This window comes from Marmota marmota, unplaced genomic scaffold, assembly GCF_001458135.2.
Source record: "Marmota marmota marmota unplaced genomic scaffold, marMar, whole genome shotgun sequence".
Taxonomy (NCBI): Eukaryota; Metazoa; Chordata; class Mammalia; order Rodentia; family Sciuridae; genus Marmota; species Marmota marmota.
In genome coordinates, this window is record NW_026000016.1 from 21,762,380 (window position 1) to 21,788,041 (window position 25,662).

Below are 25,662 nucleotides of genomic sequence, written 5' to 3' on the forward strand. Positions count from 1 at the left end.
CCCCCCCCCCCAGCCCCGCTGCCCTTTCCCCCAGTTAGAAAAGCGGCGTTTGTGGCCCGCGCGCTTGCGTCCTGAGTCCAGGCCTTTTCAGGCGCATCCGCACTGACTGGCCACGTGCACGTCACGTCCCGACGAATGCTAGCTGGGGCTCAGAAAGGGCCTGGGAGAGTAAGCGAGAGGCACAGCAGGCGACTGCTAGGGGCATGGTGCGCTTTGAGGAACGGGCGAGCTTTGCACCTTTTCCCATCTTTGTATGGAGAGGGCCTCTTACCAATTTCCATAAAAAGCACTCTGGGAAGGGGAAAGCGCGGCAGCCAAAGCAGAACGCACTTCCACCTCTAGTGTCCTGGCCCTCCTACTTTATCCAGCTTTCTTCTTAGGCTAATTGTGTTTACTTTGTGTGAGCACTATTCTCAAAACAACCTTTGCTGGGTTGGGGCGCCCGAGGAGTGACGGAATTTAGAGCTGAGGCACCTGGTCTCCTGTGGATGACTAGAGGCGCAGCTCTCCTGACAGCTGGGGACAGGCCAACAGGTGGAAGGAGCTAAGCCCGGAGGAGAGCGCCTTCGGCCCCTTCAGTCAGTGGGTGGCACATCAGAGCTGCCACATGAAGAACACAGAGAAGATACGTTTGAACCAAGGTCCATACCTTGGCTCCCTTTCACTACACAGGAGAAAAAGACCAAGCCTCAAGGCCTTCCCAGGATGCTCACTGCTCCCTACTACACTAATTGTTCTTTATACTGCCTGTGGCCTTCCAAGTCTTCCCAGTCTAGTGACCCCCCACACTAGGATTCATCCACCCCTGTATCTTACCAACTCTACCCCCTCAGGCTTCAATAGAAACAGGTTGTGATTTTCAACAACTCTGCTTCTGTTGGTGGAAATAGGGGGAAAATGTGATGCTTTGGTTCTTCAAATGAGGAGAAAAGAACTACTTGGCTGCTTCCGTCCCAATTCAGTCGCATTCTACCAGCAATGCTAGAGCCAATTTCTCTCCGAAGTATCTGAAAACAAGCATGACCCACCACCACAAATATAAGTTTTATTTTCAAGACGACCAGTCTAGTTTACTAGAGAAATGCTCCCCAGTTAGTCTTTTTTTTTTTTTTAATTTTTTATTGTTGGTTGTCCCAGTTAGTCTTTGAAAAGAACGCATCTTTGTCAGGTTAATACCTACTCCTTGAGAAATAATGACTTCTGCTCTATTATGGTAAATCACATTTCTTTTTCCTGCCCTAATTTTTTTTTTTTATTTTGGCAAAGCATTCCCCAATCCTGCAAGTTACGGTTTCCTGCAAATTCTCTTTCTTTTCAAATGGTATAGTGATATTGTAGTTCGGGTTTTTTATCTCTTGCATTTGAGAGATACCAAATTATTTCAGATAAAATAATATGATGTATGGACTTAGCTTTAGAATATTAAAGGACTGAGTCATGAATGGGAGGAGTTGATAATTATGGAAGGAGAATGATGGGTACATGGGATTTAATGAACATAATATAATATAGATCACATATGTTTGTAATTCCACATAATAAAAATGTTTTTTAAAAAGATATGTGCATGGGGCTGGGGATGTGGCTCAAGCGGTAGCGCGCTCGCTTGGCATGCGTGCGGCCCGGGTTCGATCCTCAGCACCACATACAAAGATGTTGTGTCCCCCGAGAACTAAAAAATAAATATTAAAAAAAAAAATTCTCTCTCTCTCTCTCTCTCTTTAAAAAAAAAAAAAAAAAAAAAAGATATGTGCAAAGAAAGTCCAGACTGAAGATAACACTAACAGGTAAGGTGAACAATAAAATAATAACAGTCTTTACTACTCTTCTTTGTCAGCCTCTCTGCAAGGTAGGAACAAGGATGGATCTAACTGTAGCTAATAAGACAGCCACAAAACTCAAAAATAGCAAGAAAACATTTGAAGCATGGATTTCATTCACTAGATACCTCATCTGAGCATCTGTCATGCCTTAAGCTATTAGTTAATGATCATATGCCTTTTCTTTTTAAGTACTAGGGATTAAACCCAGTGGCACTATACCACTGCCTACACCCCCAGCCCTTTTTTAAATTTTATTTTTAGAAATTTAACCTTTATTTTTTGTTGTTTGTTTTTTTAAATATCTTTTTAGTTGTAATGGATCTTTTTATTTTATTTATATGTGGTGCTGAGGATCGAATCCAGGGCCTCACACATGCCAGGCAAGCACTCTACCACTAAGCCATGACCCAACCCCTTGTTTTTTATTTTGAGACAGGGTCTTGCTAAGTTGCCCAGACTGGCTTTGAACTTGCAGTTCTTCTGCCTCAGCCTCCTGAGGTTCTGGGATTAAGGGTACCTAATCCAGCTGTACCTAGTCCAGCTGATGTCATCTTAATATTTTTTTCATATTTATCTTAAAACTTCTAAAATTTTATATTTTTGTATAGCTGTCCTAACCGGCATAATATATTAGTACAGTATTATTCAATAAACACACTAAAATGTGCATATGCATATATACATACATATTCTCACAATAAACAACAATGTCTATGCTTAGGACATTTTGGTAAGGAACTTGATACTCTTAAACATTTCCTTCTAATCCCCAAATTTCTTCCTTACTAAAAAGACAGAGGAGGCCCTTAGTTTTTCCCACTCTGGTAAAACATTTTCATCAACACACAAGTGTCTTGAAATCTCTCTTACTCTTCACTCACCTGCATTTCTCTACTGCCGTTTTTAACAAACTCCTGGAAGAATTATCTATATTCATTGTCTCCGCTTCCTTTTCTCTGATCCTTTCAAAATCTAGCCAGGCTGCTATTGTTTGGATCTAAAATGTCCCCCAAAGGCCCACATGTTGAGGGCTTGGTCCCCAACCTGTAGCACTATTGGCAGGTGGTGGTACTTTCAAGAGGTAAGACCTAGCAGGAGGAAGTTAGGTCATCTGAGTGTGTCCGTGAAGGATATACCTGGACCCTAGCCACTTCCTCCTTTTCCTTCTCGTTCTTCCTCTCCTCTCCCTCTCCCTCCTTCCCAGCTGCCATGAGGTAAGCAATTTCCCTTGCCACCTGCTGTCTCCATGAGCTAGCAAGGGAGCCCACTGACCATGAACTGAAACCATCAAAAACTATGAGCCAAAATAAAGCTTTCCTCCTCTGAAATTGATCATATCAAGTATTTTGTCACAGTAATGAAAAGCTACAACAGGTTTTGCCTCTATCATCCCCCTAAAACTGCTCACTGGTGACTTTCATGTTGCCAAGTCAAATGGTCAATTTTCAGGTCTTAAACTATCACCAACATTTTTAAAATAATATTATGGATTTTGATCTGTTCCTTTGGATTGATCACCTGATCAGAAAAGCAGTATTTATTTACCTGAGTTTTATCTTTTAGATTTCACATACTTGAAGCAGTTCATAAAACATTAAAAATAAAAGTGCATGGCCAATTATAAATAAATATAAAAAGAAGTAGAATATATAATCTGTGTACTTTCATTATTTTGACTTTAATGTTATACATTCTTGGCAAGCACTTATCAATATAAAATGAACCTTTGAATGGAACACAAATGTGATCATCATTAATACAATTCAAAAATCCATACAGAGTGATTAAAGCAACCTAAATCACCCTTGATTCTGTTTCTGACTATTTATCAGAAGTGTCTTTATATTGTTATTAGCTGAGCTTCTCCTTTATGGTTTCCCGTGTCCTTGTCAAATAATTGCTTCAGAACCAGAACAATGGGAATTCCGTGAGGTCTTCTTGATTGCTCCCATCTCCTATGGGAAATAAAGTATGCCACCCTATTATACAGGCATCAGCATTCAAAAGTACAATCATTGCTTTCACATATTTTCCCCACAAGACTGTACACTCCCTGAAGATGGGCATGACTCGGCACATACAGTATGGTTCTTACAAGGTTTCAGAGGTGGCAGTCCACAGACAGCTGACTCCATTGCTCTGTGAGAGAAGTGAGGCAGAACATCATGGCAGAAGAAAGCAGCTCAGGCCGTCGCACCAGGAAGCAGAGACCATCACAGTTCATCACTCCTTCCTTCTTTCTCATTAATTAACATAGCATTATAGTTTGGATTGACACTAACTTAATTTCAATAAGACATTAAAACTTCACTCTTCTATAGCTCCATTCTCTACCCTCTTTTGTAATGTCACACAAACTCATTTTTATTCATTGTTTGCCCATCACCATAAGTTTATAATTATTGTCTTATGTAGTTATTATTTTTATTGGTACCAGGGATTGAACCCAGGGACACTGGACCACAGAACCACATCCCCAGCCCTTTTTTGTATTTTATTTACAGGCAGGGTCTCACTGAGTTGCTTGTGCCTTGCCATTGCTGAGGCTGGCTTTGAACTTGAAATCCTCCTGCCTCAATACTCGAGCTGCTAGGATTATGGGTATGCACCACTGTGCTCAGTTTATGTAGTTATTTTTAAAAAGAGATAGGTTAAAAAATATAAAGAAAACATATTTATACTGCCTTTTATATTCAACCTATGAAGTTTCCTTTACCAAACTCCTTTGTTTCATATGGAATTTTAGTTGCTGTTTCATTTAAGCCTGAGGGCATCTTTTATTTCTTATAGGGAAGATATGTTAGTGATTAATTCTCTCAACTTTTGTTTATATGGGAATGTCTTAATTTCTTAATTTCTCCTTCATTTCTGAAGTATGGTTCTTCTGGATATAGAATGCTTAGTTGACATTTTGTTTTTCTTCACTTTAAATATGTCATGTCACAGCCTTCTAGCCTCCTCTTTTGACAGTTTGATTATGATGTTGTCTAGTTGTAGAGCTGTCTGGGTTTACTTTATTTGGAGGTATGTACTTCTTAAACAAGAAGATTCATGTTTTCATCAAAATTGGGAAGATCTCTGCCATTATTTCTTCAAATAAATTGTGTGTGTGTGTGTGTGTGTGTGTGTGTGTGTGTGACTGCTAGGGATCAAACACAGGGTCTCATGTATTCTGGGCAAGTATTTCTACCCCTAAGCCCTCTTCAGATATTCTTTTTATACCTTTTTCTCCTTCTGGGATTCACATTATAGGTATATTGTACTCAGACTTCTGAGGCCTTGTTCATTTTTCTTCATTCTTTTCCCTCTGTTTCTTTAATAATTGACCTGTTTTCAATTGTGCTGATTTTTTTTCTACAGCCTGCTCAAATGTGCTGTTGAGCCCCACTAGTGAATTTTTCATTTTGATAACTGTATTTTTCAACTCCAGAACATTTGTAATTATTTTTATTAATTTCTATGTTTTTATTAGTAATCCCAGTTTATGAGACATTATTCTCAGACTTTAATTTTCTTTAGCTTCATTTAGCTCTTTGAATATATTTAAAACAGCTGATTTAAAGTCTTTGTCCAGTGAGTCCAATGTCTGGAACATTGTTTATGTCTCTATTAATTCATTTTTTTTTACCTTGGGTATATGTCACACTTTTTGGTATATTTACATGTTATAATTTTTGCTGAAAATTGGACATATTAAATAACATAATGTGACATCTATGGAAATCATATTCTTCTCCATTCCCAGGGTCTATAGTTGCTACTTGTTATAGTTCTTCTTTGTTTAATGACTTTTCTAAATTAAATTGTAAAGCCTGTATGTTTTGTTGTATGTGGCCACCGAAATCTGTACTCACCCTAATACTCAGCTAATGATACACAGATTTCCTTAAATGCCTGGAACCAATAAATCAACCAGTTCAGTCTCTGTGTGTGCCTTGGGGCATGACTTCAACACTCAGCCAGCCAGTTGACAGCTCTGCCTTAAGCTAACTTTCAGTTTGAAAAGAATCTCGAGATCAGACGTGACTTTCTGGATCACAGAGGGTAAAACCATTCAACCATTCTTGATGTTGTCAAATAATTTTCCAAAGTGCATTCATATACTCCTAGCCTCAATCACATTTTGTAAGAATCTAGTTATGAGTTCAGAAACACCTGGTATTTTCAGATTGCAACTTTTTTTTTTTTTTTTTTTGCTAAGCAGGTGGTTATGAATGACATCTCACTGGAGTAACTATATCCCCTGAATACTAATAAATATCAATGTTTTCCCTCTATTATTGGTAATTCTTGTTTTATCTTCTGAGAAGAGTTTTTCTAAGACTTTTACTTTTGAATTAGGTCAATTGCCTTGTTTTATTGGGCTATAGAAGTTGAATTCTATCAGTATCTAACTTTTGATACTGGTCATTTGTCAGTTACGTATTTTGAAAACGTCTTCTTAATATTTGTGATTTGTCTTTCTTTTATTTCCCTTAGTGCCTTCAGATTAGAAGATGTTCCTTCTCGGAAAAATTTAAACTTAACCTATTTTAATTGATAAATAAAAATATGCCTATTTATCATGTAAAAAGCATGATATTTTGAAATGTGTGTACATTGTGAAATGACTAAATCAAACTAAACAACATATGCATTTCCTTAAAAAAAAAAAAAAAAAAGAATCTCGAGGTCATTCAAAAGTGAGCTCCTAGGGCCTCCTCAGGTCTTTCCTGAACATGTGGACATCTCATTTCCCACCAATTCATTTAAGGTCTTTGGTTAGTCTATTGTTTACCCCAACTGTTCTCCACTACCACAGGCAGCTGCAGAGTTAAAACTCATACCTGTAATATTTTTTTCCATAAATTCTCCCTTGGAAAAAGGCTTTTTAATGCCAGATTCGTGGGACCCCAATAGACCTCCAGGAGCCGAATCCGATGCAATCACACGAGAGTCTTTATTGCAAGCTCCAGCCTAGATTCACAACTGTTCCCAATGCAGTGGTCCCAGGGAGTGAGTCCCGGTTCTTTGTTCAGTGAGATTTTATAGGTTTTGGGGGGATACTCTATGCGTCACAACATCACACAGCAAATCATTCCATACCGCGAGAAAATCAAACAACTCTTAACATTGATTAGCACATTCACTGGCGGGAACAAGTTGGGTAAGGGTGATTGGTTAGTACAAGAGGGGGATTCCTTTGAACTGATTGGTTTAGGCCACGAGGGGTGTATGTGCTAAACTACAAGGTTTATCAACCACCATAAACTACTGGGGGGTCACCTGGCATCCCAGGTATTTTCCCTGTCTCATGCTGATTGGTGGTTGCTAGGGGGTTGCTATGGGTCTTCACCTAGCCTGAGTCAGGGACACCTGGCGCCACAGATCTCTCCTGTTATTTGCAGACAAACAACTCAGCAGGGTGGGTATGTGCTTAGAAGTGCTCTGTGGGTTTTTCCCAGGACAAGGGTCATGCCCCCTTCCTTAGGACAGGCCTTGAGGTAGAAGATGGTTTCTCAAAAATGGAGTCACATCAGTTTCTCAGTTTTTCACAATGCAGGAGCTTAAGCCATGTCAAATAGAGGCATCTTTGTAAGAGATCTCCCAGGGAACCACCACACAGGTAAAATAATGACAATTTTCTGAGAATGAGAAAGATTTTTCAGCTCTATTCTGCTCCCTCCAGTGGCAGCCAAGCGGTACCAGGAATGCAGACTTATTTTCCAAGGCTACCACATATCTGAAGAGAGAGGAACAAGACTAGAGCAAGCTGAAACACTGCAAAGCTTACTGTTGTTACTGAGATTCAGCCATTTTTCTTCCATCAGTTCTTTCCACGCGGCTGCAAAGACTGTGGTGAGTTTGAAGAATTTTGAAGAAAAGTATGTTCTCACCATTTTTGCTAGTTTCCTCATTGTTTTTGTGGAGGACAGAATTTTTCAAAGAATTTGCCATTTGCACTGACATTATCCCTTTTCTTTATTGATACGGCTATTTGACTTGGCCTCTGGGACATTATACTCTCCTGCTTTTCCCTCTAAGAACCAGTCATTTTTTCCATTACTCAGACCAAAACCTTTGCATCCTCCTTGACTCCTCTGTTCTGTCATACCTCACATCAAATCTGTGGGCAACTTCTTCCAATCCATCTTCAAATGCCTCCTGAGTCAGCATCACCACTGCCCTAGGATATGTCAACATCATCTACCATCTGAATTATTTCAATAGTCAACTAAGTAGTCTGTTCCCACACATCTTCCTACAGTGATCCTTTGTTTTAAAGCAAAAGTCAGATCATGGCATTTCTAAACTCACACCCCAGTGCTGACTTCTCATCTCACTCAGAATAAAAGGCGAAATTTTTACATTGCTCCATAAGACAACATGACCTTATCCAGGTGTCTTCCAGGTGTTATTTTTCAAATGCTGCCTCCCTCTCCCACTTTATTCCACTAAGAAAATCCTCCTGGCAATGTTCTAACATGTCAATAAGAGTCGCAGCTCAAAGACTGTATACTTGCTCTTCCCTCAGATGTCCTCATGGCTCACTCACACTTTGTATAGGTACATCACAAAATGTCACCTTATCACCCTACTGAAACAGGGCCCATCTGGTCCCTTATTCTGGTCTTAAAACAACTCCCCACTCCCTTATTTAGTTTATTTTTCATTATCTAACGTATTATCTATTTGTTTATCACATGTCTCTCCCAATGAGAGCAAAAACTATTTCTTTGGTTCAAGACTAAATCCTCTGAGCCTAGAATAGTCACTGGCAAACAGTGCTCAATAAACACTATGGTTAAGAACATGGAAAATGGAGTGATACACTCTGGGTTAGAATCACAGCTCTGCTAATTACCAACTGGCCCTGGCCAACTTAAATTTTCTGTTCCTCAGTTTTCTGTCTCTATAACAGTAATACCTATGTCTAACAGGACCGTTGAGAATTAAACAAGTAACTTTTTGCAAAGTGCTTAAGATGGTACCTGTAACATAGTACACTTTGTATAATTTTAGTTATTTTTCCTTAATAAGTAAACCCATATTATAATATATATATGTATGTATTCAGAAAGACATTGTATTACTATCTATATTTTACTAAATTAACATGCATACACATGAAAATAACTTACATATGTTGAAATTTAAAAGTTAAATTTAAAAAGGAACAATATTCTCCATAACTTCATCTGATTCATTAGCTATCATGCTTCAAGTGCCTTTAGATAACCCTTGTGTTACTAATACATAGTTACAAGGAATGCAGGATTTTCGCATTATATGTGTCTAAAATCAACTAGTTTACTTCAATAATTTCTTCTTTTATTTCTAAATAAGTCAAAGTATAATCTCAGTGCATAATACTTGGTAAATCAATTTATTATGTGCTGCTTGCAATATTTTCTCTTTCAGATTATATTTAAAGTAGAACAGCTTGATTTTTCCATAGAAGTTGAAAGATCACAACTTTCAAATCTAGAGAAAACTCCTGAGGTACTTTTATAATTTATAATTTTCATGTACCACATTACCTAGTTGTGAACAATGTCAGTATTCCTTTTGATTCCTGGACCCTTCGGGGTATTGCTTAACACATAGTTAAGAATAAAACAAGTTACAACTGCATAGTGAGCAGAGCCACCAGCACAGGAGGATTTGTTTCCAAGCAGGAAGATGCTGAGTAACGGAGTCATGACCTGGACACCTGCTGTCCATGGCTGCCTGGTGTGCCCAGCCCAAACCCCAGGGGCTGTCATCAGAGGGTAATTGTTTAATAGCTCTTTTATTTGCTGAGTAAATAAAGTAGTATAACAAAGTAGGAATTAAAACAGATTCTAAGCTGGGCATGGTGGCCCACGCCTGTAATCCCAGGGACTCAGGAGGCTTGAGACAGAAGGATTACAAGTTCAAGATCAGAGTCATAGCAACTTAACAATTCCCTAAGCAATTGAGTGAGACCCTGTCTCAAAATAAAAAAAATAAAAAGGGCTGGAGAGGTGCTCAGTGATAAATTGTCCCTGGGTTCAATTCCCAGTACCAAACACACACACACACACACACACACACACACACACACGAAACAGATTCTAGGACTAGGGTTTGGTAGAGAATTTACCTGGCATAAAGGAGGCCATGGGTTCCATCCCCCGAACCAAATAAACAAACAAAATGCCCAGCTTCTATCACTGTTTTAAATATAGATGAATTTCCCATTCTACCTTCACAATCACTGTTTGGGCAATGCCAGATTGAGGGATCGTGGAACTCCCCCTTCCCTTAACACTTTTTCCTACTTAAAAAAGAAAAAAAAAAAAACCTTTTGAACGTTTTAATTAATTGATTTCAATCTTTCATTAGGTAATGCATTCACTTGATTATTTTTAAAAAATCTATTTTTAAAAGGTTTGCAATGTAAAATCTCCCCTGAATTTCATTTGTCTCCTATCCACTTCTCAGCCCCAAATCCCCCACACCCATACCCTTCCATACAAATATGACAACTGCTAAGTATCTTTTTCAAAATGTCCTTATACAGGTTCAAGCAAATATGAACCTACACTCCTTTTAAAGCCATGGCCATATTATGGGTCCATTCTTCTTTTTTCATTTAACAATACTAGCTTGAAGCTCTTTCCAAATCAGTGTAAAAAAGCATCCTCATCATTTTTTCTCAGTGTTGCAGTATATAGATGAATCCTAATTTACTTTACCAGTCTCCTGGCAGGCAGACTGTTTCTATTCTTTTGCTATTACAAACAGTGCTGTAGTGAATAATCCTATTTTCAAAATGTGATTAATTTGGACCTAAGTGGGGCTGGGTTGGTGAACCGAGAGGGGTGCCAGGATCGAGCCCAAGTGCTCCCACTGTGCTCAGGCCTGAGACATATGACTCACTGGCTCCAAGATTAGTCACCCATCCCCAAGCACTCAGTGCTGAAAATGCAAGGCCAACAGATCATGTCAGGGACCCCAGGAGTTCACATGCCACAATTTGAAGAAGACAACCAAACTTGAGGAAGTGCCAACCCCATCCTTAAGAGAATGATGTAAAGGAATTCCCAACCCTGCTGAACCAAGGCAAGACTAATTACTGTAATTAGCTGACTGTACAATTAGAAGTGATTAAGCACATTATAGAAGAGGCTCAGCTCCCACAACTGGAAACATCCCAGCTGAGCCCATTAACAAGACCTGTGGTTTCTCTTCCTGTTTACTTACCCTGTGCATGGAGGGAGTCTGCCATCTCAGGAGTCTATTGCTTTTTTCTTTCAGAATAGTTTCTTTCAACATGCTGTAGCAGAAGGACATTAGCCACATGTGTCAGAATCATTGGTTTAAATTTTCTATGTTTACATTGACATAAAATTTACCTACAGCAAAATGCACAGATCTTCAGTCTACAATGCATACATTTTTACAAATGAAAACATCATGTAACCAACACCAATTGGTCTGTAGTCATTCTGGGGATGTATAGCACAGTGGTGGAGTACTTGCCCAGCATGCGTGAGGCCTTGAGTTCTATCCCCAGCTTGGGGGTTAAGGGGAAAGAGAAATTTTATGCCTCTAAAAAGTTCCTTTATGTTCCTCTTTTCAAGCACCATCCACTCCCCACAGGCAACTGTTCTGACTCGATGTGGATTTTGTGAAGGGAAAATAACTGATTATATGACATGAATTAGGAAGTAGCAATTGAATTGAAAAGAGCCTATGATTCATTCTCACATCTTTCAATTCTGCAGGGTGTGGGGGAAGCCATCCTAGTTGTTGAATACATTTTTCATTTTGTTCTCCTTCAGACAGTCATGGGATACTTTTTAAAAAGAGCTTTGTTTGCTTTAACATAATTTTTGAAGTAATTTCCAGATTTGGGCCTAAAATTTACAAGCTAGAAAAGCGGCAGACATTCTAGAGGCTGGAAACCTTAAGCTGAGCCCAATTCTGTGTCTATCTCTTGCCCACTTTTTTTTTTAATATTTATTTTTTAGGTGTAAATGGACACAACACAATGCCTTTATTTTTACGTGGTGCTGACAATCGAACCCGAGTCCCACCCATGTTAGGGGGGCGCTCTACTGCTGAGCCACAATCCCAGCCTCTCTTGCCCACTTTTTTGTGAGATATTCAGAGCCAGGGTTACAAGAGCAAGGTTGGGCAGGGCAGTTTAGAAGAGAGGTGCTATGTGTATGAAAAACAGTGGGGCTTAGTCAGGGCCTTCTGTGGGCAGAAAAGCCATCAAGGCAGGGTCAGACTAGCTGCAAGGAAAAAAGAGGTCAATGTATATGTGAAGACTGATCAAGGACACAAGTTTTGCCAATATCCAAGGAGGTTAAACGTCAATGTGAACTAGCAATAAAAGAACGCAGGAGGGCTGGCTCCCTTGGGTGAAGTAAGCGATCCTGGAAAAGATTAAGAGGCATGAACCTACGAGTTCAAGAGCAGAATGTCACTCTGGTGTTGAACTTTGGGTTTTCTTTTCTTTCTCTGAGTCAATGAGAAAGGCATCTGACAGCCCCTGGTCATGGTAAGGCACTTGGGGTAGGCCCTCACCCCAAGAACCTCAAGTGTGTGTGAGGAGCCAGGAAAGGGTGGCAAGGGGAAGTCCACAGAAGGGAAGGCGGGTTGTGGTATTGTTTGGGGAAGGGGATCTCCCTGCCTCCTAGTGCTGTGGATCCCAGGAAAAGATAGGAGTTCTACATCCACAGGATACCCCAAACTACCTGTTACCCAGAGTCCCTAGTGACTCAGTGGTTGGGGGAATTTACCTGAAGTGTAGAGTTCTCAGATCGGAGCTCTGAACCACCACGGATGAGGAACACACTAGACGCAAGTGGAATCATCCTCCCTGAGGAGCCACAGAGACCTGGGGACTTGTGTCAGCCCGTAGACTGAAAGGACCAATGGCCTCTGCTGCAAGTGAAAGTCAGACTGATTCCAGTCTGTACTTTGTGTACAATTTGGATCTGGGAAAAATTGAAGGTGCAGGAGCCCCATGAAGGAGCAGACTGAGCTTTCTGCTAATCAGGCAAATGGGGGCCTAAGTCAATTTTCATGGGGAAAAATAAAGACTCCATTATCTTGCAACCCGACGTAGTTCATTCTAGTAACAACTTCTAGAACTTGTGCTAAGGGATGCCACCTTTGTCCAATTCTCCCTTGTTTTGTGGTACTGAGGTTTGACCCAGGAGCACTTTACCACTGAGCTGCATCCCCAGCTCTTTTTAATTTTCATTTTCAGACAGGGGTCTAAGTTGCTAAGGATGGACTTAATCTTGAGATCATCCTGCCTCAGTTTCCCTACTCCTTGGGAGTACAGGTATGTGCCAACTTTCCAACTTCCCCTTGGTTTCCTGCCTCTGGGATGTTACTTCCTTGCCTCAAATGCCCTCCCTTCTCACCTGCAATCATTGAAATCCAATTCATTCCTTGAGAGCTAATTCCAATGTTCCTTTTATATGATGCCTCTCTGATCACCTCAACTAGAAGCAATCTGTCTTTATTTTTATAGACTTTCTTTTAGCATTTGCATGCCTTTTTCACATTATACCTAACACTGTATGGCAGTTGTCAACTTGTCTTTTTTTTATCTAATAGTTGGCAAACTTCATGTCTTTATGTCTCCCAAAGTACCTGATACTTAGAAAGTACTTCTTAAATAAATAAATAAATACACCAATTTTTTAAAACAACTGCAACTAAGGTATGGTAGGCATTGTGAACGTCTTAATATCTCCTTTCTTCCTTCCCATTGTGTAGGTACCATCAGTTTGAGTGGTAGCTCCAGGGGGTGCCCCCCACCCAGGGTGTAAGCCATTTTCAACCTCTTACCAAGAAGAAAGTTGTTTGAGCCTGAGCCAGTTAGCACAGGACATGCAATGGTCTGATCAGAATGAAGCTCAGTATTTCTGTGCAGTGGCTACAGGAAGCAATAGCTTCTTTGTCCCTAGACTCATTGGAGCACAAGTTGCTGTTCACAGCCATATGGCAATCTAGCCCACAAAGGAGTACAGGCAGAGAGAATCAGAGAAAGAAATGGAGCTGCAGCCCTGATTAAAACATATAAGAAGTCTCCCCTAACACTTAACTGTTTAGTTATGTGAACCGATAAAGCCTCTTTGTGTTTTCTCTTGCTGACAAGCACAATCTAACCAGTGCCTTGGAAATTGTATTTGTCAGTTTTGGAGGCTGAAAGTCCGAGATCCTGGGGCCCCATTGGTTTGTTCTCTGGTAAAGGTCTAATGACAGATGGATTGTGGCAGAAGTGCATGTGGGAAATGATCACATGGAAACAGGAAGCCTGAGGAGTAAGGGGTTGGGCTTACAAAAGTTCAGGGGTCCCAGGAGAGCTACCTTAATATCTTCTGAGGATGGCTCCCCAGTGACCTAAGAGTCTCCCATTAAGCCCCTCCTCTTAAAGGTCCCACTAGCTCTCAGCACCGCCATAGTAGAGACCAAGCTCCCAACATATAAATGCTAGGGAACACACTCAAACTATATCTAAACTGTAGAAAGAAGGCAGCATTTTGGTGAGTGCTGTGGGTTCAAATGTTGTATGTAAGTGTATGCACCCACATTCACACATTCACAATATCTGAATCCTCTTAGAGAAGAACACACACCTTCAATTCCTGGGAGGGTTGTGACTTCTGCTTTTACAAAATTGTATACTTAAAACTTTTTGGTAAAAATTGCCAAGTCAAAGAACTGATGCCATTTTTTTTTCAGCACTGAGGATTGAACTCAGGGTCTTGCACGTGTTAGACAATTGTTCTGCCACCAAGCTATAGCTCTAGACATCTTTTGACAATTTTCTTTTTTTTTTTTTTTAGTTTTTGTGTTAAAAATGATTTTGTAATTTTAACTCGAATTAATAAGAGTATCTAAGGCTCTGGCAAGTGATAATATATTGTAAATACTTTTTCCTTTTAAAAATTAATATATTGTTGGAGGGAGGGAGGAGGAGAGGGAGAGAGGAGGCACTGGGAACTGAAATAGAGCAAATTAAATTCCATGCATTTATGATTATGTCAAAATGAACCCAACTATCATGTATAACTATAAAACACTAATAAAAGCATTTTAAACATTAATATTTGATCCATTTGTTAGTATTTAAAGAAATAAAATCATCTTTTACCTTAATATGAAGTATTTTCAACATTCTCCTTAGGAGGTAAAATAGGGTTCTAATAATTGGAAGGTGATATTGACTTTTCCTGGCTCTGTTCCATGCCTTGACCTTATTTTCAACTTTGGCTTAAGATTTTGAAACCTGTTTGTTCACTTGCTTTCTTGGCAAGCACTCTGACTCCTTTCTCCAGGGACTTAGCTCCTCATGAGCTGGGACCACGTCTTGTACCTCTTTCATAACCCAGGTTCTCCCCAAGCCACATGGAGTCCAGAGTGTCCCAAAAGCTGGTGGGCAGCTCATGGAAATTTCCACATCAGCCGCTCATCCCCAGCCCCTCTCCCAGCCTCTTGGGACCTAGCCTACAAGTCCTACCAGCCCAAGGACACTGAGCCTGGCTCTGGGTCAGCCTCTGGGTCTATTTATGACTTTTTATCTCAGGGTTTGCCTGGCATTTTGCACTCAGGAAACCTCCTCCTGTCCTCATCAGTCAACACACAAACATGTGTCCTTATCTGGACAAGAAGAGAACGGTGGGTCAGATAAACAAACTTTTCCATATGGCTGCCCTGTTGGTCCCTGTGTCTTTCTACCTTGGATTCATTCTTCTGATCTGGTGCCTAAATATTTGATAGGAACAAAGAAAACCTTCTGATATCAGATAATATATCTTTAGGACAACTGATAAACTTATCGATAAGCTTTTTTCTTACATGCTTCCCCTTACTAGGGAAAATCTGTCTGTCTATGAGATGGTAGAAACCTCTTCCTTTCTTCTTCATACATTCCCCTGAGCTCAGACCATTGGTAGAAGTAATTACTGAAAAGCCCCCAAGGCCCCTGTGGAAGTTGCTCAGGGGAAAACTAAGCCTTTGAGGGACTGGGAGTGCCTAGTGCCTGGGGAGGGAGGGAATGAGGAGCTACCCTGCCTCTACCATGGCACCACTGTTTCCTCTCCCTGGACATTGAAGAAGAAACCAAAGAACCTGAGAACAGAGCAGAGCCTGGCCATTACACCAGGTCCCTTAGGTACATTAATCTCTTTGGGCCTTTGCATTTTAAGGGACCACAAACCTGACCTACCTACTTAGTTCTTAATTTTTATTTTATGATATTATCTGTAGTATTATTTTACCAATGGCTCAGATATCATCTGGAGCCTTTGTGGATAAAGTTGTTTCAAACTTCTATTCCGCATTCAGTGGGAGTCTAAAGTCCTCCTCAAAAGTTTGGCCGGTCCTCGGAGGGAGACCTGAGTGGAAGGTGGAAAGAGGCTTACACTGCTGACCAATCTGGCTCTGAGCCCTTGCATCTGCCGACTTTAGTGTGCAGACTATCTCACTAGCCTTGGGCTGTCCCTATCCAGTGCTTTTGTCAGCCCCTTCAGGGGAACAACTCCAAAACGAGTCACCCTGGACCTCCTTTATCCAGTCTCGTGAAGGTTTTCGTAGGCTGATTCTCCACGTGGAATGGTCTAGCCTCTCTCTTTATTCTCTCATCTTTCCTCCTTATCCATCTTTTTTGTATTACCTCCAGAATTCCAAATCCTTGTTTTATTCTATAGAGTCATTTATTTTTCTATCATTTCTTCTGCCAAACTCAGCCATACAAACTTATCTAAGTTGCAGAGTAGGATGTCAAGCAAGATCCATCTTCACTATGTACCAGGCAATTGTGGCTGTGGATATTTTATTCTCACTCTTTTAAAACTGAAATAAAATTTCTGCTAAATACTTGTCCAAACAACAAATCCACATCTTTGGAAGTAGAGAAAATGAGGAAGAGATGACAATTTTGATCTAATTATCTCAATAAGGGAGTATCTGGTTGTAAACTGAAGGGGAGATAATGAGGACTAACTTCATCTTTTCCTGTGAAAGGATTAACTTTAACAATTTCATATTCTTCAGGAAGTTTATGCTAAGCAAATAATGCAAATTATGGACAGTTATTTTGCACAAAAAGATTTTCATTAATTCTTTTTTGTATTTGTTCCAAATAGTTATATGTGACAGTAGAATGCATTTTGACCCATCATACATAAATGGAGTTTAACTTTTCATTCTCTGGTTGTACATGATGTAGAGTTATAATTAATTCTTTATTCAAAAAAAAATCAGATGCAACCTAAAAGTATAGAAGAAGGTGATAGTTACACAAATTATTAATTATTGCTACAGTGAACTATTATTATACAGTATTTTTTTAAAAACGTATTCATTTTTTTCAGGTCCTATAATCTTTGACAAGATGAAAGGCCTTTGCTTTTCTTAAAAAATATATTTTTTAAAATTTTTGGATGTTGATGGGCCTTTATTATCTTAATTTATTTATATGCGGTTCTGAGAATTGAACCCAATGCCTCACACATGCTAGGCAAGTGCTCTACCACCGAGCCACAACCCCAGCCCCTTAAAAAATAATTTTATTTTTTTATGTGGTGCTGAGGATTGAACATGGTGCCTCACATGTGCTAGGCAAGTGCTCTACCACTGAGCTACAGCCCCAGCCCTATTATATAGTATTTGAAGTTGTTTTTGAAAAGTAATTAATAATGTGATAAAATATCATCAATAAAAAAAGCAAAAAATTAAATGCAGAGCTACCACAATCCAGCTACTGGGTACATATTCAAATGAAATGAAATCAGTACGTTGAAGAGACATTTGCTCCCATGTCTATTGCAGGAATATTCACAACAGCCAAAATATGAAATCACCTAAATTCCACCAACGAATGAATGGATAAAGAACATGTGGTATAATACATAATGGAATACCATTCAATATTAAAGGAAATGCTGTCATTTGTGACAACACGGATGAACCTGGAGGACATATGAGTCAGGCACATAAAGACAAACACCACATGATCTTATATGTAGAATCCAAAAAAGTTGAATTCATAGAAGCAGAGAGCAAACTGGTGGTTACTAGTGACTTGCAGTGGGTGTGGTGCTTTTAAGAAGATGGTGGTCAAATGGTAAAAAAAAAAAAAAAAAAAAAAAACTCCAATTAGAACAAATAAGTCTATGAGCTCTATTGTACAGCATAATGACAATAATTAATATCAATGAGTTGTATTCTTGAAAATTGCTGAGAGAATAGTTTTTAAGTGTTTTCTCCACAAAAATCAGTATGTGAAATAATACATAGGTTAACATGATTTAGCCTTGCCACAATGTATATATATTTCAGAACAACATTTTATACATGATATATGTATCAAATTTTTGGTTCAATTGGGATTGAACTCAGGGGCACTCAACCACTGAGCCACATCCCCAGCCCTATTTTGTATTTTATTTAAAGACAGGGTCTCACTGAGTTGATTAGTGCCTCGCCTTTTGCTGAGGCTGGCTTTGAACTCATAATTCTCCTGTCTCAGCATCTGGAGCCACTGGGATTACAGGCATGCACCACCGCACCTGGCAGAAAAATAAAAAATTTTAAAATTCGAATAAAAAAATAAAGCAGTGTGCAAGTAATGGAGAATGTATGTTCTCAACATAGAAAAACAGATACAAAAATTATGCTGAAATATTAATAGTAATTACCTAGAAATGGTCAGTGTTAATTTCCTCTATTTTGCCATGGTAGGCATATATTACTTCTTCAAATAGGAAAAAAACCCCACTATTTTCTGAAAATAAAATGCTAGACTGGTAGAGCAGAGCAATGCCACATATACAGGGTATCCTGGTTTTACAAGGCATTTGACAAAGTCCTCCAATGATATGCATGTATACTACTGGGTGAAAATGCACACTGAGTTATGATAAGTCTAAATGGTTGGTTATCACCTCCACTCCAGAGTTTGGAATCCAGTGGAAGAAGCAGGTTTCTGTTCTGCTTCATGCATTTACTGTATTTCAGGTAGAGATGAAGAACTACACTGTTCCATATGGTATTCATTAGCTATGTGTGACTATTTAAATATAATTAAAAATAGCATACTATAGTGATACAGCCACATCAATGTTTATAGCAGCTCAATTAACAATAGCTAGACTACGGAATCAATCTAGGTGTCCCTCATTAGATGAATGGATAAATAAAATGTGGCATATATACTCAATGGAATATTACTCAGCTTTATAGAAGAGCGAAATTATGGCATTTGCCAGTAAATGGTTGCAGTTGGAAAATATCATGCTAAGGGAAATAAGCCAATCCCACAAAACCAAAGGCCAAATGTTTTCTCTAATATGCGGATGCTAATTCACAATAAGGGGGGGGGGGGACACTAGGGAAGAATAGTGTTACCTTAGATTAGGTAGAGGGAAGTGATGGGAGGGAGGGCATATAGGGATAGTAAAGATAGTAGAATGAAACAGACGTTATTACTGTATGTATATATGTGACTACATGACCAATATGATTCTGCAACATGTGCACTCAGAAAAATGAAATTATATCCCATTTATGTATGATATATCAAAGTGCATAAATGCATTCTACTGACATATATAACTAATTAAACAAATCAAAAAATTTTAAAAATCAAATATAATTTAATCCCCCAGTTGTAGTAGCCTCGTTTCAAGAACTCAATAGCTATATGTGGCTAACAGTTACCAAACTGGACAGCACAGATTTGAAGCTGATCTAGGGGGCAGGCTTATCAGTTTCACAGAGGCCTCTCAGATGATTACCCAGTCTAAACAGATAAACTGGAATTACTATAATTTCCTCCAGGAGGGTGCCAAAACACAATTGCAGATTTGATAATTCTGAGCTGTATTGGTCAAACCACAGAGAATTCAAGTGTATTTCCTTTGGTGGTATTTTCAGAATTAGAATTGGCAATAAAGAAATTGCCTAAATCCTCAGCGGTAGAGCGCTCGCCTCGCACGTGCAAGACCCTGAGTTTGATCCTCAGCACCGCACAGAAATGAATAAGTGAAATAAAGATGTTATGTCCAACTATAGCTAAAAAGTAAATATTAAAAAAAAGAAATTGCCTAAATAGAAAGTACAATTTTCATCTCTACAAACTACTATTGGTTATAAACATATCACAATGGAGGGGCTGGCACAGTGTATAGAGAAAAAACTGTTAGGAATAGCTCCGGCACTTGATTTTGGTTTTGGTAACAACAACAAAGCTTTGTGCTTTGTTAACTAAACAATGAGACAATGAATCATAAAGGAAATAAAAATGATGGTTCTGATGAGAGAGAGAAGAGAGAGAACATGCCAAACTAGCACTTGTGAGCAAAACCCAGAAGCAATCAAGTGATGCTTGATTTTACAGCTACACTACTAAAGCAGTAAAGCAGCTTTGTAATCAAGATTCCTACAGGAAAATGATTTTATTATTGTCCATCTAAAATTTGCTAACCTCAAACCCTGTCTTTTTTCACCTCTAAAAATATTAGTTCTTATGTTTTGATAATGTGACTTCCAAAAATGCAACAATAATAGTGGAATAGACAGAACTGTATTCATTTTTTAGTATCTAGAAACAACAACAAATAGAAGACACTTAGGCCTAAAGCTGATGTGTGTACATCTGGGAGGGAGGAAATTGGCATTGAATTTCAGTACAATACAAGGAAGATCTTTCCAAAAATTAGAGGTGATACGTTGGGCTGTTGGAGATGTGTGGGGTGAGGGGTAGGATAGGCTAGATTCTAGTCAGGCCAATCTGAATTTTTGTATTTGGATACTTTCTTGTTATGAGGCCTTGGAAAAGTTACTTAGTTCTTCTAAGCTCCTGTTTCTTCACTTTTAAAAGGAGCAAAGTAACTCTTTTAGTGTTATTGAATTGAGTAAGATGGTACATGCCTATGTTTATCATAGTACCTGGCACTTGGTAAACCTTCATAAACCATATCTCTTAGCTCTTATGGTTGTTCATGGTGATTGAACTGTCTCCAGATGTTCAAGCAAAGTGCTATGGTTTGGATTTTAACTGTCTCCAAGGGCCCAGGTGTTAAAAGGTTCCTCCTGAGCTTGGTTCTACTGGGAAGTGGTAGAACCTTTAAGGGGCAGGGCCTAGTGGAAAGAAGTCAGGTCATTAGGGGCATGGTGAAAACAGGAATGTAATTTTGCCTTTCCCTTCAAAGCCCTGCTCTTAGCCACTAGGCTACACTCATGCAAAGATGGGTGAATTTTTATATATTCCTGGCTGACTGAATATGATGATGAACAGCTGCAGGGGGAAACATGTGGGATTTAGCATTGTAGTAATGAGGAAGGAGTCCAAACCAGGAGTTAAGGAGACTTGGGACTTGGACCCTTGTCTTGTGACTTTGGATTTCATTCCCTTTCTACCAAACAACATTTGAACTGGCTCTTTCATGCCAGGTTGCTTCAGGGTTGTTGGAAAAAGTCATGGGAACCACCGGCTAACAGGAAGTGCATTGAATGGCTCCAGGGCTTTGTCTTCCATTGATAGAGATGTTCATGTCTTGTTCTGATAAAAAATGAGGTCCTAGTTCTGGGTAAAACCTCACATATGCCCTTACCACCACCTTTATCCATGAATAGAAAGGCAGGGGAAAGTCTTGGCTACCCCCTCCCCTTCCCACTTTATGGCCTGATAACTGCATACTACTGACAATACATGGTATGAGGTGCTCTTCCCAGACAATGACAACAAGGACTAACATTGCCAGTTAAAGGTGAACACCCAGAAAACAGGCCCTTATGCTCAGCTCTGAACAATATGGAAGTCAAGTGCATTCATCAAATACATCAACCTCTGTGGTGTGGTCAGGTTCTGACCTGGGCCTGGATCAAAAAGCCAGTCCTCAAATGGATGGAGTTAGAGAAGATAATGCTAAGTGAAGTTAGCCAATCCCCAAAAAACAAATACCGAATGTTTTCTTTGATATAAGGAGGCTGATTCATAGTGGGATAGGGAACGGGAGCATGGGAGGAATACACAAACTCTAGATAGGGCATTGAGGTGGGAGAGAGCATGGGGTTAGAAATAATGGTGGAATGTGATGATCATTATTATCCAAAGTACAGGAATGAAGGACACAAACTTGTGTGAATATACTTTGTATACAACTAGAGATATGAAAAATTGTGCTTGATATGTGTAATAAGAATTGTTATGCATTCCGCTGTCATATATTAAAAAATGATAATAATAAAAAGAAAGAAACCAAGAGTTGAGTACCAGAAAGGTTCATTACTATATCCAAACTTTTAGTGCTCAGTAAGCATGACTCTGGATTGTTGCGTGATCTATTTAGTTTGCACTCAAGAAAGCAAACATCCCACGTGTAAACAGTTAATATAGTTACATTTATTCTTTTTTTTTTTTTTTTTGAGAATTTTAATATTTATTTTTCATTTTTCGGCGGACACAACATCTTTGTTTGTATGTGGTGCTGAGGATCGAACCCCTGGCCGCACGCATGCCAGGCGAGCGCGCTACCGCTTGAGCCACATCCCCAGCCCCATTATTCTTTTGTTTATTAAACATTTGGAGATGTGCTACGTAGTAAACACTGTTCTTTCACTGAAGACACAGAAAACGTGACTGTTGTAATGGAACTTACACTGTATGGGGAAAAAGAAAATAATAAATAAGCAAATAAATATTTATTATGTCATATAAAGATGATTGATATGGAGGAAAACAAAGGACCCAGAAGGAAGCTTAAAGGGGAGAAGCTGCTATTTAAAACAAGAATGAGGTGAGCAGATTATATATCTGGGGTAGGGAGAGGAAAGAGAGTGCTCTAGACAGAAGTAATAAAAAATATACACCTGTTGGGGGGGAAGATTGTTTTATGGGTCCCAACAAAGCAAGACCAGTATGGCGGTAATAGGGTGCTCAGAGGCAGTCAGATAGAACTTCATGTCTGACATACTCTGAAGGATATCCTACAACAGGCCCTTTCTTTAGCTATCCTAGATATCAAGACTGCATAATATATAATTGGACTTACTACTTTCATTCAGGTAATGAATTAAATAACATTTTATCTGGAATACTACTATTATCTATGAAAGATGTGGATGGATCACAATGGATTTTTCTGCTATTAACTTCTTAACACCTGTAATTTATTAACAAATATCATTTCCTGAAACCTTTGATAGAATTGTTTGAGGCCCAGAAAAGATGTGAGAAACAGTTGGACCAAAAGAACGAATACATTTCTAAATGAATAAAATTTTACAAGATTAAAAAAAAAAAAAAAAAAAAGCCAGTCCTCTCTGATGTCACCAGGGAGGAAGAACATGGGGGCTTGAACCTCCTACACAGCAAGAACCTGCTTTGTCATCTTTGCTTTTCCTATTCCAGAGACTGGTTGGCTGAATGCTGCAGGCCCATTTGGTGACCACCTTATGCTTGAGGGAGCCCTGGTGGCTCACAGCAGAATCTGCTGCCCTCCTGTGGCCGTGCTGGCATGGCGCTAACAAAAGGAGAAATTCAAGAAAAACTGAAGAGTCTTTGAAGACCCCCAAGAAGTGGCAGAAGAACAGCAGCCTCCCTGGGAGAGTCTTCAAACATTTTGGCCTCAGAAACTCCTTTATACTTGTAAAAATTACTGAGAACCCCCAAAGATCTTTTATAGGTTAATTCTATCCTATTTAGAAATACAACTGAAATTTTTTAAAAATTATCTATCAATTCCTTAAAAATTAATAGTAAACATTTTAACTCAAATAATGCAGTTATATGAAAATATCTACCTTTTGCAAATTAAAAAAGCTTTAATGAAAATAGTAGCATTTATTTATAATTTTTTACAATGTATTTAATAGAATAGCTTAATAGAAGATAGCGAGGTTCTCATATATTCAGTTCCTTATGATATCATATATTGCCTGGCTTCTGGAAAGTTCCAGTGTATACTGGGTCAGAAGAGGAATGGGAGGCAATTTATTATTATTATTATTATTATTATTATTATTATTATTATTACTACTACTACTACTACTACTACTACTTCTTGGCCTCATGGGCCCCAGGACTGCATTTGAGAACCACTGCAGAAGGGCTAAAAATTAACCCTGAGTCTGGGTTCATTGGCAGTGATGAGCCTAGGGAAGAACAACCCAGGCAGAGAAATTACCCCAAACCACCAAGAGTCAATACCCACCTGTCACTGAGGAAGGAAAAGCCACCATGTTCCCAGACTCCTTATATCTTGATGAGACCAAACTGAGGCTGGTGGCCTTTGCTCCAAGAGTAGCCTTCCCAGCAGAAATGGAAAAGCCTTCCAGTTTTGTTTTTCCTTCTATGTTTAAAACAGCTGGACTTTAGGGGGCTGAGGATGGAGCTCAGGAGCAGAACACTTGCCTAGCATGGGGGGCTTTGGGTTCAATCCCAAACCCCACAAAAATAAACAAACAGTTGGACTTCAGATTTAAGAAAAAAGAATTGGGTAAGAATCGGCTAAGCCAGGATTTCCCCATCAGGGCCAAGTTTTGTTTTGGGGGAGTTGTGTGTGTGTGTGTGTGTGTGTGTGTGTGTGACTAAACCCAGGGCCTTTTACATACTAGGCAAGCACTTTACCACTGAGCTGTAGCCCCAGCCCCAGGAATAAGATGTTTAAAACAATCTCTGGGGGTAGAGAGGAGAGGGCAAGGAATCGACAGAATGAAGTACAGCTACTGGGTCTGTGGGAAGAGCACAGGGCCTATAGTTCTCTTTCTTTCCAGACTGCCATCTAATGGGGTAGATCTGCCTGTCCTGCCTGAGATTCCAGGGACCACAGGCACACAGAAGTTTTGTCCTGCTATGGCACAGGAGTTCATGAGCAGAGATAGCCACATGGAGGCCTGGGAAGAACCCAAGACACCTGTGAGCCTCATGTGGTCCTGAGATGGGAACAGAAGACAGCAGAGAGGTAGGGAGGGAAAAATTAAGAGGGCCTCATAGTCAGGTCAAGGATTTGTAGTATGGGTCCTAAGGCTAGAGATCATCTCAGTCAAAACCAAAATAGGCTAATGATGAACTATATAAAAAGGAAATCAAGAAAAATAACCGGAGATAGAGCACGCCTGTAATCCCAGTGACTCAGGAGGCTGGGGCAGGAGAATCACAAGTTCAAAGCCAGCCTCAGTGAGTTAGCGAGGCCCTAAGCAACTTAGTGAGACCCTGTCTCAAAATAAAACATAAAAAGGCCTGAGGATGTAGCTCAATGATAGATTAGATTCCAAATACAGGAAGGAAGGAAAAGAAGAAGAAAGGAATCAATCACAATTTGTAATAATATCAAAAAGAACAAAATACTTAGGGATAAACTATCAAAAGAGATAAAAAGCTTTTACACTGAAAACCACAAAACACTGCTGGAAGATTTAAAGAAGACACAAATAAATGGAAAATGAAAAATCCTGTGTTCATGGTTTTGAGGTCTTAATATTGTTAAAAGTTCATACTACTCAAAGCAATCTAAATAGAAATTTAATATAACCCTTATTAAAATAGAAAAAAAATCATATTAAAACTCATATGGAACCTGAATAAATAAGACAATGGTTAAAAAAAAGTCTCATACTTTCTGACTTCAAAACACATTACAAAGATACAGTAATCAAAACAATTGTAATGATGGGCATGGTGGTGCATGCCTGTAATCCCAGCAGTTTGGGAGACTGAGGCAGGAGGATTGCAAGTTCAAAGCCAGCCTTAGCAACTTAGTGAGGCCTTGTCTCTAAATAAAATACAAGAAATGGCTGGGGATGTGGCTCAGTGGTTAAGCACCCCTGGGCTCAATCCCCAGTACCAAAATAAAATATATAA

General features: G+C 39.3%; 1 protein-coding gene across 1 annotated transcript in view; it reads right to left on the reverse strand.

Annotated features, from left to right (window-relative positions):
* The window catches only part of Coq8a (coenzyme Q8A), a 51,488-nt gene extending 36,188 nt beyond the window's left edge, over positions 1-15,300 (reverse strand). The window contains exons 1-2 of the mRNA XM_048809284.1: positions 14,950-15,300; positions 11,031-11,103 (exon numbers count right to left, since the gene is read on the reverse strand). The gene's annotated coding sequence lies outside the window, so the exon portion shown is untranslated. The remainder of the gene's footprint in view (positions 1-11,030; positions 11,104-14,949) is intronic.
* Positions 15,301-25,662: the final 10,362 nt, after the last annotated feature.